The sequence below is a fragment of the Lipotes vexillifer genome, unplaced genomic scaffold, assembly GCF_000442215.2.
Source record: "Lipotes vexillifer unplaced genomic scaffold, Lipotes_vexillifer_v1.1 scaffold301, whole genome shotgun sequence".
Taxonomy (NCBI): domain Eukaryota; kingdom Metazoa; phylum Chordata; class Mammalia; order Artiodactyla; family Lipotidae; genus Lipotes; species Lipotes vexillifer.
The window spans coordinates 1,631,865-1,648,057 of NW_006792529.1; the positions used below are offsets into that span (position 1 = coordinate 1,631,865).

General features: G+C 39.7%; 1 pseudogene; it reads left to right on the plus strand.

Moving 5' to 3' along the window:
- The first annotated feature begins 487 nt into the window (after positions 1–487).
- LOC103082985 (protein enabled homolog pseudogene) lies at positions 488–2,102 on the plus strand (annotated as a pseudogene).
- The last annotated feature ends 14,091 nt before the right edge of the window (positions 2,103–16,193 follow it).

Below are 16,193 nucleotides of genomic sequence, written 5' to 3' on the forward strand. Positions count from 1 at the left end.
ACAAACATCACTGTGGCTTACCTTTCCACCACTGTTAAAAAGCTCATAGAAGATGGAATAAAGATGATTTTCTGCTCAGTCAGGATCCCATCTATCAGCTTGTTTACCACTGCCTCAGGTTCCAGGGTGGGTCCCAAACTGAAATCAGAAGCAGTCTTCAGAAACAAAACATTTCAGTGACGTTTTAGCTTTGATTTGGTGCTAAGTGAGTAAGTTAAGTTACCATACAAACCATAACATAACTGACTTGTAGCATCTAGTCCAACACAGATGCTCAAAAATGATAGCTGTTTTAGCATTAATAATAACAAAAACAGGAGGAGTCTTTCAAGATGGTGGAGTGGAAGGACCTTGCGCTTATTTCCTCTCATGAATACAGCAAAACCACAACTAACATCTGAACAACCATCGATAAAAAAGACAGGAACCTACAAAGATCTTCTACATCTAAAGGCATAAAGAAGAAAGCACAATGAGACGTGAACAGAGTATCTGTCAGGCAAGAGCTGCTGTGATGGTTTATGATGATGCCAATAAAAAGTGGGTGCCAGCTGGTGGTTCAACCAGGTGCATCAGAGTTCATATATATCATCATACAGGCAACAACACATTCAGAGTGGTGGGCAGGAAGATTCAGGACCAGCATTCAGGACCATCAGGTCGTGATAAATTGTGCCATTCCTAAAGGGTTGCTAGACAGGTGTCTGGTCTCAACTTTGGCAGCAAAGAAGATGCCAATGTCTTCACAAGTGCCATGACGCATGCCTTAGAAGTGTTGAATTCACAGGAAACGGGGCCAATATTGCCTTGACAAAATTCACAACTACCTGCCCAAGTTCAGAATGGCCCATCACAAGAAGAATTGGAAATTCAAAGAAGGCAACTACAAGAACAGCAATGACAAAAGGAGCTGGAGCAGGAAAGGCTGGAGAGAGAAAGAATGGAAAGGGAGAGACTGGAGAGGGAGAGGTTAGAAAGGGAAAGGCTGGAGAGGGAGTGACTAGAACAGGAGCAGCTGGAGAGAGAGAGAGAGACAAGAAAGGGAACGTCAGGATCGTCTGGAGGGGAGAAGCCGGAGAGGCTGGACCGGGAAAGGCCAGAACTAGAACGGCAAGAGCGGCTAGAAAGGGAGCAGCTGGAATGGGAGCTAGAGCCAAGAATGGCAAATGCCACTGCCCCTGCCTCTGTGGAGACGACTCCTCTGCTTCTGAGCCAGGCTCACAGGCAGCCTCTCAGCTGCGGAATCTCCAGCCCAACAGGGCATTGTCTTGGGACCGCCTGCATCTCCACCCCCTCCTCCACTCCCACCAGGTCCTGCCCAGGCATCAGCCGCGCTTCCTCCGCCCCCAGGGCCCCCTCCACCCCCTCCACTTCCTTCCTCAGGGCCCCCCCTCCGCCTCCTCCACTGCCTCCTCCTCATCAGGTACCCCCCCCCCCCCCCCCCCTGTGCCCGCCCCTACTTGTTTTGGGCCATGTCTGAAGACCATGGCCCTTTAACTGGACTTGCAGCTGCAATTGCTGGAGCAAAACTTAGGAAAGTGTCACGGATGGAGGATGCCTCCTTCCCAGGTGGTGGGAATACCATTGGTGTGAATTCGGCCTCCTCTAAAACAGATACAGGTGGTGGAAATGGACCCCTTCCATTAAAGGGTAGTGGTTTAATGGAAGAAATGAGTGCCCTGCTGGCCAGGAGGAGAATTGCTAAAAAAGGGATCAACAATAGAAACAGAACAAAAAGAGGACAAAAAAGATTCAGAGCCTGTAACTTCTAAGACCTCTTCAACAAGTACAACTGAACCGACAAGAAAATCTTGGGAAAGAACAAATACAAATACAAATACAGCAAGTCACCTGTTATTTCCAGATGGGATTCTCCAAGGTAAAATCAGGTTGTTTTTGACAACAGGTCCTATGATTCATTACACAGACCAAAATCTGTGCCCTTGTCACAGCCCAGTGCCAACGGAGTCCAGGTGGAGGGACTGGACTATGACAGACTGAAGCAGGACATTTTAGATGAAATGAGAAAAGAATTAACAAAGCTAAAAGAAGAGCTCATTGATGCAATCAGGCAGGAACTGAGCAAGTCAAATACTGCATAGAGAATCAAACTAAGGAGAGACAGGACTTTAATCTGGAGAAAGGAAAAAAAAACGGACAAAGAACAACTGTGTTAACAACAACAAAACCCTTACATTTTGTGAACTGTAAGAAGAAAACGGAGACAAACAGTCGGAAGGAGGGAAAAACCAGCATAGTTTGAAAGACTTCAGGCATTACTACTCTGGCGGTAAGCTATTTCCCTCCCATTTTGCTGCTTTTTTCTGACCTTTACAACACGCTGGAAGAGAGTCGTATAGGAGTTACTGTATCAGTTATGCAGAAAATACTGAATCCATCAGGCAAGATCACCGTGCATTGAAATATTTTCATGTCAAGAGAAAATCGCACATTTTCCACAATCCATTGCTAAAATAAAGAGGAGAAAGGCTTGAGAAGTTTTTTTCAGAGAATGGTGATGAGGAATTTAGCAAGTTATGCTATTGTATTGTAAATGTTTCTCTCAGGTTTGTCTTCCTATCATATTTGATATTCCATGAATAATTGAGTTCAGCCCTATGTAGGTTAAGTTCATAAAATGTGGAACAAATGGAATTGTATGTGCTTTCAAAGGGTGATATTTATAAGAAAGTATCCTAAAAATGATTTGTTCGGAGTGAGGAATTTTAGAATGATTGGAAGTCTCTCGAGTTTAGCCTTCATGCAATTTTGTAGATTCAAACATAAAATTTGTCCAGAATTTAAAGATTTAGATGCCATCCGAAATTGTTACAATGCTTTACCAAATCTGTGACTCCTACATAACACAAACCAGTGGTCAAATGTAAAACAGTATATTGTAGATTTACTGTAGGTTTTCAACCTTTTTTAGATTTATGCATGTAGACATTTTTTTTTTTTTTTGGCTGTACGCGGGACTCTCACTGTTGTGGCCTCTCCCATTGTGGAGCACGGGCTCCGGACGCGCAGGCTCAGCGGCCATGGCTCTCGGGCCCAGCCGCTCCACGGCATATGGGATCTTCCTGGACTGGGGCACGAACCCGTGTCCCCCTGCATCGGCAGGCGGACTCTCAACCACTGCACCACCAGGGAAGCCTGCATGTGGACATTTTTATAATGTAATTACAATCACCACAAAATCAGCTTTTTAAATTGCAGACGGTAATGCATGTCAAACTAATATGTAGTGGCCTTTTCAAGGCCTAGTCCCAGGGAAAACATTTTGTAGAGTATAGGGGAATGGGAGGAAGGGAAGGAATAATTTTTTATTTAAAGTTAATTTCTGCACTATCTTCGTTCTCAGTTACCTGCATGAATAATAATGAGGAATATTTTGTGACTTTTATTGGTAAATATGTTAACAGCACCAAGTACTTAATCTTTTACATCATGTCTTCACCTATTTGTATTTTAACTTGAGTAAGTTCAGTGGTCTGAAACATGATTCTGAGCTTCACATGAATTACATCTTACTGTGGAACTCAAAAGTTCCATCCCTGAATTTGGCAGTTGTTATTACCTAGGCGCCCTGCAGTTATACAGGTGTTCAGGTACACGTTCCTGACTACAAAGCTGCTTTTGAATCTTGTTATGTTGAAATACTAGAAAAGTAACAATGATGGCAGCAATTAAGGTCACAGAAATCATTAGATAAAGGGAAAACAACAAGGGGGGGGGTCCCGCATAATTTTCTTTTAATAAATAAAGTGAGACTTAGGTAGTGGGAAGAAGGAAGTAGATACTCTACTTACCACCGTGTGTGTGCATGCGTGTGTGTTTGTGTGGGCACTCACGTGTGTGTATGTTATCCACTCTCTTTTCTTTGAAACTTCTAAGATTAAAATAGGGGAGAAATCCTGTATGTTGTGATGATAGAATTTTTTGAAATTTTAGGAAATCAAAATTCTCCAGGCTCTCCATCTTGATTTATGCTTGAGTTGTTATGTGCCATATTTGCTTTGAAACCTTTATCAGTAGTTTTACTAAAATTTTGAAGAAATAATCCACTTTCATTTGCTTTGTAGATTTCTTAATCTAAGTTCGTAAGACAGAACTTGTTGATAGCATAGTTAGAATTCTAAGTGCTGCAAGTTTGCAGCCATTACCACTCAAAGAGGTTTGAATGAGGGAATTTTTTCCCTTGTTAAAATAGTTCCTGTTTCTGTAGAAACTTCATTTTTAGATCTGTGATGAATGAGCTATCATAATTCAAGTATACAGTTCTTTTTTTTCTATCAACTATTCATTGTCATCTGATAGTGAAGACATTAAAGATGCAGGCAAGCTTATGAAGTACAACTTTCTAAAAGAAACAGGAGGCATTTTCATCTTTATTATTGTACTTTTGGTTATGCAGACACCTTGATGATACCAATGTTTATGTCCCCCATAAATGTGGTCAGAAATCACTTTTGATTTTGTTGATTAAGTTAAACAGTCTATAGTAGGATAGAGTACTGGGTACAAGTGGTCCAAAGTAAGGTAAAAGACTATGGTAAAAATGCTAGATCTTAAAAAAGAAACTGGTTTATGCACTAAACGTTTTGTGCCTTGGTCTAATATTAACATGATGTCTGTGTAAAATAACAAAAAGAACCAGTGTTGAATCACGTTTTATTTCCTGTCATTCTGCGTTATCCCAGATTGCTAAATGTGTTCTTTCCAAGAAGTTTGATTGAATTACTGTATACATTTACTGTCCTATGTCACAGTTTTGTCATTGTTAGAGATTTCAGTAATTAAAATGGGAAACAGAAGCTTAGGTTATTTTCCTTATTGAAACTATATTCCTTGGAGCCACAATATTATGATGGTTTTCGTGCTTTTGTCTTAAGCCGAGTGCAGTTTAGGGGATCCTTTCTAATTACAGGTAGGTACTTCTTTCCTTCAACACTGTGATCTGACCTGTGACAAATCTGTACTATACACTATGTAAATGGCTAACAAGTCAACTGCAAACCAACTGAATGTACAAATCTTAGTGCTGGTGCTGAAATCTCTTCAGAATACTCATCATGATCTCAAAGTTTGTCTCAAAATTTGCAAGCATCAAGTGTCAATCAAAACTGAAGATGAAAAACGAATGAATGTTGAATTCTCATGCTTTAGGTGTACTTCCTTATTAGAATTTTTGGTTCTCTGCTATTTTTACTGTACTGTTTCATTTAAATTCCCTACATCTAACTTCGTTTATGCGACTGAAATAAAATTGCAGTATATATAAAAAAATAACAAAAGACCTCACCCCCATTTATTTAGTGCTTAACATGTACTGCACACTGTGTTAAACAATCTACATAAGTTATCTCACTAAAGTTTTCCAACAACCCTATGAAGGAGATACTATAGTCCCTATTTTGCAAATGAGAACTATAGGAGTAACTAGGACTTGAAAATAATTTAGCTAGATTAGGACTAACAAATTTCACTTTTAAATCTCTAGAAGTCTTGGGAGAGAAGTTAGATGCTATTATACAAGTTTTATTATCCTATTAAGACTATTTAATGAACAATTTCTAGAGTATCAGAGGAATTAAAATATAGGAATATGCTCAGCTCTGAGTCCTTAATCTCTGTATGTAACCCTTATATTTATTAGGTCTTGATTTAATTTTCAGCTTTCTTACTTAGTTCCACATTACATCTTTACTGTGTAATGATCCTGGTATATGTACTACTGAGTAGCAAGTAGTCCCTAAAAAGTGGCCTCTGTTATCTGAGTGTTAGAATAAGGGCACTTAAGATGGAGTTGCACAAGAGTTGGTCCTGAGTTTTTAACATTAAAAAAATAATAAACTTATTTATTTTATTTATTTACTTTTGGCTGCGTTGGGTCCTTGTTGCTGCACGCAGGCCTTTCTCCAGTTGCGGCGAGTGGGGGCTACTCTTCGTTCCGGAGCACGGGCCCCAAGCACGTGGGTCTCAGCAGTTGTGGCTCACGGGCTCTAGAGCGCAGGCTCAGCAGCTGTGGTGCATGCGCTCAGCTGCTCTGCGGCATGTGGGATCTTCGCGGACCAGGGCTCACCCGTGTCCCCTGCATTGGCAGGTGGACTCTTAACCACTGTGCCACCAGGGAGGTCCCTAACATTCTTTTAATGACTTAGAAAAAAGATACATAATCAAATTTATTCATGAAATTTGCTAATGTCACCAAACTGGGTGACTAATATTTTGGGGAGGCAGATTTTAAATGTGTGCTACTAGTTGAGAGAAGTAAGGCAAAAAAAATTGGATGAGATTCTTTAGGAACAAATACAGAATAGTTCATTCAGAAAGAAGAACATGTAGTAAAGTAAAACTGGGACAATTGGAAAGTGTAGTATTGTACTTAAAAGTGAGCATGATAATTGGATACATGAAGGAGAGCAGAGCTTAAAACATACATGATATAATCTTTCATTCTCAGCATAGGTCAGTCATTTATTAGAACACTGTGTTCACCCCAGCACCCCGACGCAACAGTATTACAAATGAAAAGCTTGGAGATGTCACTGCAGAGGAAATATAATAATGAAAGCGATGGCTTTTGGCTCAATAGAGGCAAAAATGAAAGGCAATGGAAACTTGAAGAAGACTAAGCAGTCCTTTAGCCTGTGGGATAAGAAGGTAATGGGTGTTGAGGAGGGTGACTCTAGAAGTTGAAGGATGCTTGTGCTTTGAAAAGTATTCAGAGGGAAATTCACTTTCAAGCATCTCGCTACCAGACTTCAATATTCCCAAGCTCCATCAAAGCTCACAAACATCTGTGTGAACAGTATAGCATACTATCTCATTCACACTGTGGCCTTGCTAACCTACCAATCAAATGGTGTTGCATTTACTGGACTTTCCTTAGTTACTTGATCTCTTTACCTAAGGTCTTAGCCTCCTTCAGAAGAATTTTCATTAAACTTAAAGGCTGTCCAATATCATGATATTAAAAAGACCAAAAGAAAAGTCTTCCAGAAAAAATTCAATTTCTTGGCAGACTAAAATCTTAATCATTATAATATCGGTACGTGGAAATACTTTATTTGCTGATAGTCTAATTTTAACAAGAGTTGCAAATCCTATTAAATAAATGTAGGTAACGGATTTTGTAGAAACTATCCAAAATCACTTCAGGCCAATCTGATGGTGTTGAGAAGAAGAATCCATGTAGGATCATAAGAATACTTAGGGAGAAAGAGTACTTTCAGGTAGAAGAACTGTGTTTGATTATCTAATTTTACCACTTAAGTAGCTGAATAATTTTGGGGATGACATCTCTACTCTTTGAAGCTCAGGTTTTTGTTTTTATGTTTAATGTGAAAAATGGAGATAATGCAGTGGTATGCTGGTAAATGTGTAACAACTGGCTCTCCTGGGGACAGAATTACATTTTGTAGCATTTTCCAGTTTCTGTGGTATAAATACTCCCACCAAAATAGCCAATTTCAGGCTACCAACATGGTGTCACTGAATGAATATAAGCCAGCTTTAGCACTCTGTGGGTAACATGATGGTTAAATGGGAAATGTACATATAAGTACTTATACAGTTATACTATACAAATGTTACTTGTCACCTTCTTATATAACATCTTTTTTTACTGTAATAGCCAAGGAAAACTAATATCTTTCTGTAGCACACACACAAAAGCTAAATTTTTAGAGAAAATAAATTTTGTTATGTATATTACATATAGGAGAGTAGACGTTTTAAGAGGATGAATCAGAACATACAATTATTGTTAATCTAATAAATCCAGATTATGCTGCATTATTTATACACTAACAGAAAAGAAAAAAATAACTTAAGGGAAAAGCACTTAATTAAAAATTATTCGTATATCTAATAATGGAGCCCCAAAATAGATGAAGCAAAAAATAACCGAATTGAAGGGAGATATGGACAGTTTAAAAGTAAGAGTTGGAGACATTAATCCCACTTTCAACAACGGACTGAATAGCTAGACAGAAGATAAGCAGGAAATATAAAACTTGAACAACAGTATAAATCAACTGGACCTAAGAGCATCTACAGAACACTTAATCCAACAACAGTAGAATATGTATTCTTCTTAAGGGCACAAGAAACATTCTCCAGGACAGATCATATATTAGGCCACAAAACAAATCTCATTAAATTAAAAAATATTGAAATCATAAAAAGTATGTTCTTCAACCACAGTGGGATGAAATTAGAAATCAGTAACAGTACACACCAATGTTCATTGCAGCATTATTTACAATAGCCAAGATATGGAAGTAATCTAAGTGTCCATCAATAGATGAGGGGATAAAGAAAATGTTGTATATATATATATACAACAGAATATTACTCAGCCCTTAAAAAAATCTTGCTATTTGTAACAGCATGACTGGATCTAGACAGTATTATGCTAAGTGAAATAAGTCAGAAAAAGAAAGACAAATCCCATATTATTTCACTTATATGTGGAATCTAAAAAACAAAACAAACAAATAAACAAAATAAAATGAAAACAGACTCATAGATACAGAGAACAAATAAGTGGTTGCCAGAGGGGAGGGGGAAGGAGTGGGGACAAAATAGGTGAACTGGACAAAATTCAAGTTATAAAATAAATAAGACATACCAATGTAACATACAGCATAAGGAATATGATCAATATATTATAATAACTTTGTATAGGGACAAATGGTTACTAGACTTATCATGATGATCATTTCATAATGTATGTAAAAGTCAAATCACAATATAATACACCTGAAACTAATATAATATTGTTCATCAGCTATATTTCAGTTAAAAAAAGAAATTAAGGACTTCCCTCATGGCGCAGTCATTAAGAATCTGCCTGCCAATGCAGGGGACACGGGTTTGAGCCCTGGTCTGGGAAGATCCCACGTGCTGCGAAGCAACTAAGCCCGTGTGCCACAACTATTAAGCCTGCACTCTAGAGCCTGTGAGCCACAACTACTGAGCCCGTGTGCCACAACTACTGAAGCCCACATGCCTAGAGCCCGTGCTCCACAACAAAGAGAAGCCACTGCAATGAGAAGCCTGCACACCGCAAGGAAGAGTAGCCCCTGCTTGCCACAACTAGAGAAAGCCCGTGTGCAGCAACAAAGAGCCAACCCTGCCAAAAATAAATTTATTAAAATAAATTATGTTAAAAAAATAAAGCTAGAAGGGACTTCCTTGGTGGCACAGTGGTTACGAATACGCCTGCCAATGCAGGGGACGTGGGTTCTAACCCTGGGCCAGGAAGATTCCACATGCTGTGGAGCAACTAAGCCCATGCACCACAACTACTGAACCTACGTGCCACAACTACTGAAGTCCGTGCGCCCAGACTCCATGCTCCACAACAAGAGAAGCCACCGCAATGAGAAGCCCATGCACCGCAATGAAGAGTAGCCCCCGTTTGCTGCAACTAGAGAAAGCCTGCGTGCAGCAACGAAGACCCAAAGCAGCCATAAATAACTAACTAAATAACTAATTAACTAACTAACTAACTAAAATAAAATAAAATAAAGCTAGGAATAATGAGGCTTTTGGGGTCAGGGACCTAGGTAAGAATTCTAGTCTGCAGCTCTGGGATTGTGTGACCTTGGGCAATTTTCTTAATTTCTCCAAGTTTCAGTTTCTTTCTCCATAAAATGAGCATAATAAAACTTATCTTGCAGATTGTTATAAGGATTAGAGCTGGGGTAGGCAAACTATGGTGTGGGTCCAAATCTAGACCTCTTGTTTTAAAGATTAGAGGTAATTTATGTTAGGTACCCTAGTAGGGTACCTGGTATCAAGTAGGCTTTTAATAAATGATTTTAATAAGATGCTTTCTTGATATCCAAGTTTATTTAACAAAAATAACTCTTAGCTGTCAAAAAAATTACTTGGAGAACCTGATTATACTTAATTCCAATAAACTCATTATATTATTATGCTGCATTATAACACTTACAGTAAACCAATTTCTTTGCAGTTGGTTAGATGTGTAAATATAACCAATGAACTACATCTCTGAGGTGCTTTAAAAGAGAATTTAAGTTCCAACATTAATATAATACAAATTATTTTGAATTGGTCATCTAGAGGTTGTTTCCTTTTTCCTCGAAGGCTATCCCTCTGCGTAAAAAGGAAAGTTTAGTCTGAATCTCAGTTCTGCCAATTTAAGTCAAGTCACTTTATCTCTCTAAGCAAAGTATTGTTGTGAGGTTTAAGAAAATTACAGATTTTATATAGGGTTCAAAATATAAACTAAAGTAAGAATTTTTCTGTTCTCTAATTAAAACTAAGTTTCTATATTAAAACTAACTTCACCTTTGGCATCCACTCTAATATCAGCTTATCTTCAAAGGGCTTAGTGTGGCAGGACAAGCCCCAGACCCTTCTTTAGCCAGGTTATATTCCTGTGATTAGGCTAGAATCAGGCCAACTTCTATTTATACTTCCCCTCCCCACCCCCCACAGCAAGCGTCCCAATGATTTTTTAATTGCACTAGTAGAGCTTTGCCAGGAGAGGGCACCCTTGCCCACATGAAGGTTAGCTTTGCGCCGGATTCTTCTGGGGGCAAGGGTAAAAAATTCAATTATAATTAAAAAACATATTCAATATAATGTCTGTTTTTAACTGCTGAAAGACAGTCTGAGTGAAAAACTTGACTCAAGTATATTATTTTAGTGTCTAAATATTGGCAAATTTTATCCTTGGGGATGGTACTCTCCTCCTTAGATAACATCTTTCAGTTTCAGTGAACTCTTTTTAAAATTAATTAACTAATTAAATAATACTTATTGAGATACAACTGACATATCATATGATATAAATTTAAGGTGTACAACCAGTTGATTTGGTACATTTATATATTGCAATATGATTGCCACCTTAGCATTAGCTAACACCTCTATCACATTACATTGTTATTTCTGTTTTGTGATGGGAACAATTAAGATCTATCTTCTTGGAGGACCTTCAAGATGGCGGAGGAGTAAGATGCGGAGATCACCTTCCTCCCCACAAATACATCAAAAATACATCTACGGGTGGAACAGTTCCTACAGAACACCTACTGAACGCTGGCAGAAGACCTCAGACTTCCCAAAAGGCAAGATACTCCCCATGTACCTAGGGTAGGGCAAAAGAAAAAAGAAAAAACAGAGAGAAAAGAATAAGGACAGGACCTGCACCTCTGGGAGGGAGCGGTGAAGGAGGAAAAGTTTCCACACACTAGGCAGCCCCTTCACTGGTGGAGACGGGGGGTGGGCGGGTGGGAAGCTTCGGAGCCTTGGAGGAGAGCGCAGCCACAGGGGCGCGGAGGGCAAAGCGGAGAGATTCCCGCACAGAGGATCGGTGCCGACCGGCACTCACCAGCCTGAGAGGCTTGTCTGCTCACCCGCCGGGGCAGGCGGGGCTGCGAGCTGAGGCTCGGGCTTCAGAGGTCAGATCCCAGGGAGAGGACTGGGGTTGGCTGTGTGAACACAGCCTGAAGGGGGCTAGTGCATCACAGCTAGCAGGGCGGGAGTCTGGGGAAAAAGTGTGGAACTGCCTAAGAGGCAAGAGACCATTGTTTCAGGTTGCGTGAGGAGAGGGGATTCAGAGCACCACCTAAACAAACTCCAGGGAAGGGCGTGAGCCTCGGCTATGAGCACAAACACAAGAGATGGGTATGAAACGCTAAGGCTGCTGCTGCAGTCACCAAGAATCCTGTGTGTAAGCACAGGTCACTATCCACACCCCCCTGGGAGCCTGTGCAGCCCACCACTGCCAGGGTCCCATGATCCAGGACAACTTCCCTGGGAGAACACATGGCATGCCTCAGGCTGTTGCAGTGTCATGCTGGCCTCAGCCGCCGCAGGCTCGCCCCGCATTCTGTACCCCTCCTTCCCCCGCCCCGGCCTGAGTGATCCAGAGCCCCCTAATCAGCCGCTCCTTTAACCACGTCCTGTCTGGGTGAAGAACAGACGCCAGAGGGTGACCTACACACAGAGGCGGGGCCAAATCCAAAGCTGACCCCCAGGAGCTGCGCGAACAAAGAATAGAAAGGAAAATTTCTCTGCGCAGCCTCCAGAGCAGTGGATTAAATATCCACAATCAAGTTGATGTAGCCTGCATCGGTAGACTACCTGAACAATGAATCATCCCAAAATTGAGGTGGTAGACTTTGGGAGCAACTGTAGACTTGGGGTTTGCTGTATGCGACTGACTAGTTTCTGATTTTTATGTGTATCTTAGTATAGTTTTTAGCACCTGTCATCACTGTTGGATTTGTTTATTGGTTTGGTTGCTCTTTTTTATTTTTATTTTCTTACTTTAAAAATTTTTTTATTTTAATAACTTTATTTTACTTATTTATTTATTTTTCTTCTTTTCTTTTTTTCTCCCTTCTGAGCCATGTGGCTGACAGGCCTGAGCCTCTGAAGTGGGAGAGCTGAGTTCAGGACATTGGACCACCAGAGACCTCCTGGCCCCATGTAATATCAATTGGTGAGAGCTCTCCCAGAGATCTCCATCTCAATTCTAAGACCAAGCTCCACTCAATGACCAGCAAGCTCCAGTGCTGGACACCCCATGTCAAACAACTAGCAAGACAGGAACACAGGCCCACTCATTAGCAGAGAGGCTGCCTAAAATCATAAGTTCACAGACACCCCAAAACACAACAACGGACACAGTCCTACCCACCAGAAAGACAAATCTAGCCTCAGGCACCAGTCTCCTCCACAAGGAAGCCTACACAACCCACTGAACCAACCAACCTTAGCCACTGGGGACAGACACCAGAAAAAACGGGAATTATGAACCTGCAGCCTGCAAAAAGGAGACCCCAAACACAGTAAGTTAAGCAAAATGGGAAGACAGAGAAACACACAGCAGATGAAAGAGCAAGGTTAAAACCCACCAGACCAAACAAATGAAGAGGAAAGAGGCAGGCTACCTGAAAAATAAATCAGAGTAATGATAGTAAAGATGATCCAAAATCTTGGAAATAGAATAGACAAAATGCAAGAAACATTTAACAAGGAACTAGAAGAACTAAAGAGCAAACAAAAAATGATGAACAACAAAACAAATGCGATGAAAAATTCTCTAGAAGGAATCAATATCAGAATAACTGAGGCAGAAGAACAGATAAGTGACCTGGAAGATAAAATAGTGGAAATAACTACCACAGAGCATCTTAAAGAAAAAAGAATGAAAAGAATTGAGGACAGTCTTAGAGACCTCTGGGACAACATTAAATGCACCAGCATTTGAATGATAGGGGTCCCAGAGGAAGAAGAGAAAAAGAAAGGGACTGAGAAAATATTTGAAGAGATTATAGTTGAAAACTTCCCTAATATGGGAAAGGAAATAGTCAATCAGGTCCAGGAAGTGCAGAGAGTCCCATACAGGATAAATGCAAGGAGAAACACGCCAAGACACATAATAATCAAACTGTCAAAAATTAAATACAAAGAAAAAATACTAAAAGCAGCAAGGGAAAAACAACAAAGAACATACAAGGGAATCCCCATAAGGTTAATAGTTAATCTTTCAGCAGAAACTCTGCAAGCCAGAATGGAGTGACATAAAGTGATGAAAGGGAAAAACCTACAACCAAGATTACTCTACCTAGCAAGGATCTCATTCAGATTTGATGGAGAAAGTAAAACCTTTAAGGACAAGCAAAAACTAAGATTAGAATTCAGCACCACAAACAAGCTTTACAACAAATGCTAAAGGAACTTTTCTAGGCAGGAAACACAAGAGAAGGAAAAGACCTACAATAACAAACCCCAAACAATTAAGAAAATGGTAATAGAAACATACATATCAAAAATTACCTTAAATGTAAATGGATTAAATGCTCCAACCAAAAGACATAGACTGGCTGAATGGATAAAAAAACAAGACCTTTATATATGCTGCCTACAAGAGACTCACTTCAGACCAAGGGACACATACAGACTGAAAGTGAGAGGATGAAAAAAGATATTCCATGCAAATGGAAATCAAAAGAAAGCTGGAGTAGCAATTCTCATATCAGATAAAGTAGACTTTAAAATAAAGAATGCTACAAGAGACAAGGAAGGACACTACATAATGATCAAGGAATCAATCCAAGAAGAAGATATAACAGTTGTAAACTGCACCCAACATAGGAGCACCTCAATACATAAGACAAATGCTAACAGCCATAAAAGGGGACCTCGACAGTAACACAATCATAGTAGGGGACTTTAACATCCCACTTTCACCAATGGACAAATCATCCAAAATGAAAATAAATAAGGAAACACAAGCTTTAAATGATACATTAAACAAGATGGACTTAATGGATATTTAATTGATATTTATAGGACATTCCATCCAAAAATAACAGAATACACTTTCTTCTCAAGTGCTCATGGAACATTCTCCATGAGAGATCATATCTTGGGTCACAAATCAAGACTTGGTAAATTTAAGAAAACTGAAATCATATCAAGTATCTTCTCCAATCACAATGCTATGAGACTAGATATCAATTACAGGAACAAATCTGTAAAAAATACAAACACATGGAGGCTAAACAATACACTACTAAATAACCAAGAGATCACTGAAGAAATCAAAGAGGAAATAAAAAAATACCTAGAAACAAATGACAATGAAAACATGAGGACCCAAAACCTATGGGATGCAGCAAAAGCAGTTCTAAGAGGAAAGTTTATAGCAATACAATCCTACCTTAAGAAACAGGAAACATCTCGAATAAACAACCTAACCTTGCACCTAAAGCAATTAGAGAAAGAAAAACAAAAAAATCCCAAAGTTAGCAGAAGGAAAGAAATCATAAAGATCAGATCAGAAATAAATGTAAAAGAAATGAAGGAAATGATAGCAAAGATCAACAAAACTAAAAGGTGGTTCTTTGAGAAGATAAACAAAATTGATAAACCACTAGCCAGACTCATCAAGAAAAAAAGGGAGAAGACTCAAATCAATAGAATTAGAAATGAAAAGGGAGAAGTAACTAGTGACACTGCAGAAATACAAAAGATCATGAGGGATTACTACAAGCAACTCTATGCCAATAAAATGGACAACCTGGAAGAAATGGACAAATTCTTAGAAATGCACAACCTGCCAAGACTGAATCAGGAAGAAATAGAAAATATGAACAGACCAATCACAAGCACTGAAATTGAAACTGTGATTAAAATTCTTCCAACAAACAAAAGCCCAGGACCAGATGGCTTCACAGGCGAATTCTATCAAACATTTAGAGAAGAGCTAACACCTATCCTTCTCAAACTCTTCCAAAATATAGCAGAGGGAGGAATGCTCCTAAACTCATTCTACGAGGCCACCATCACCCTGATACCAAAACCAGACATAGATATCACACACACACAAAAAACCCACTACAGATGAATATCTCTGATGAACATAGATGCAAAAATCCTCAACAAAGTACTAGCAAAAAGAATCCAACAGCCCATTAAAAGGATCATACACCATGATCAAGTGGGGTTTACCCCAGGAATGCAAGCAGTCTTCAATATACGCAAATCAATCAATGTGATGCACTATATTAACAAATTGAAGGTTAAAAACCATATGATAATCTCAATAGATGCAGAAAAAGCTTTTGACAAAATTCAACACCCATTGGGCTTCCCTGGTGGCGCAGTGGTTGAGAGTCTGCCTGCCAATGCAGGGGACACGGGTTCAAGCCCTGGTCTGGGAAGATCCCACATGCCGCGGAGCAACTAGCCCCGTGAGCCACAATTACTGAGCCTACGCGTCTGGAGACTGTGCTCCGCAACGAGAGGCCGCGATAGAGGCCCGCACACCGCGATGAAGAGTAGCCCCCGCTTGCCTCAACCAGAGAAAGCCCACGCACAGAAACGAAGAGCCAACACAGCCATAAATAAATAAATAAATAGATAGATAGATAAATAAATAAATAAATTGAGTCTTTAAAAAAAAAAAATTCAACACCCATTTATGATAAAAACTCTCCAGAAAGTAGGCATAGAGGGAACTTACCTCAACATAATAAAGACCATATATGACAAGCCCACAGCCACCATTGTTCTCAATGGTGAAAAACTGAAACCATTTCCTCTAAGATCAGGAAAAAGACAAGGTTGCTCACTCTCACCACTATTATTCAACATAGTTTTGGAAGTTTTAGCCACAAGAATCAGAGAAGAAA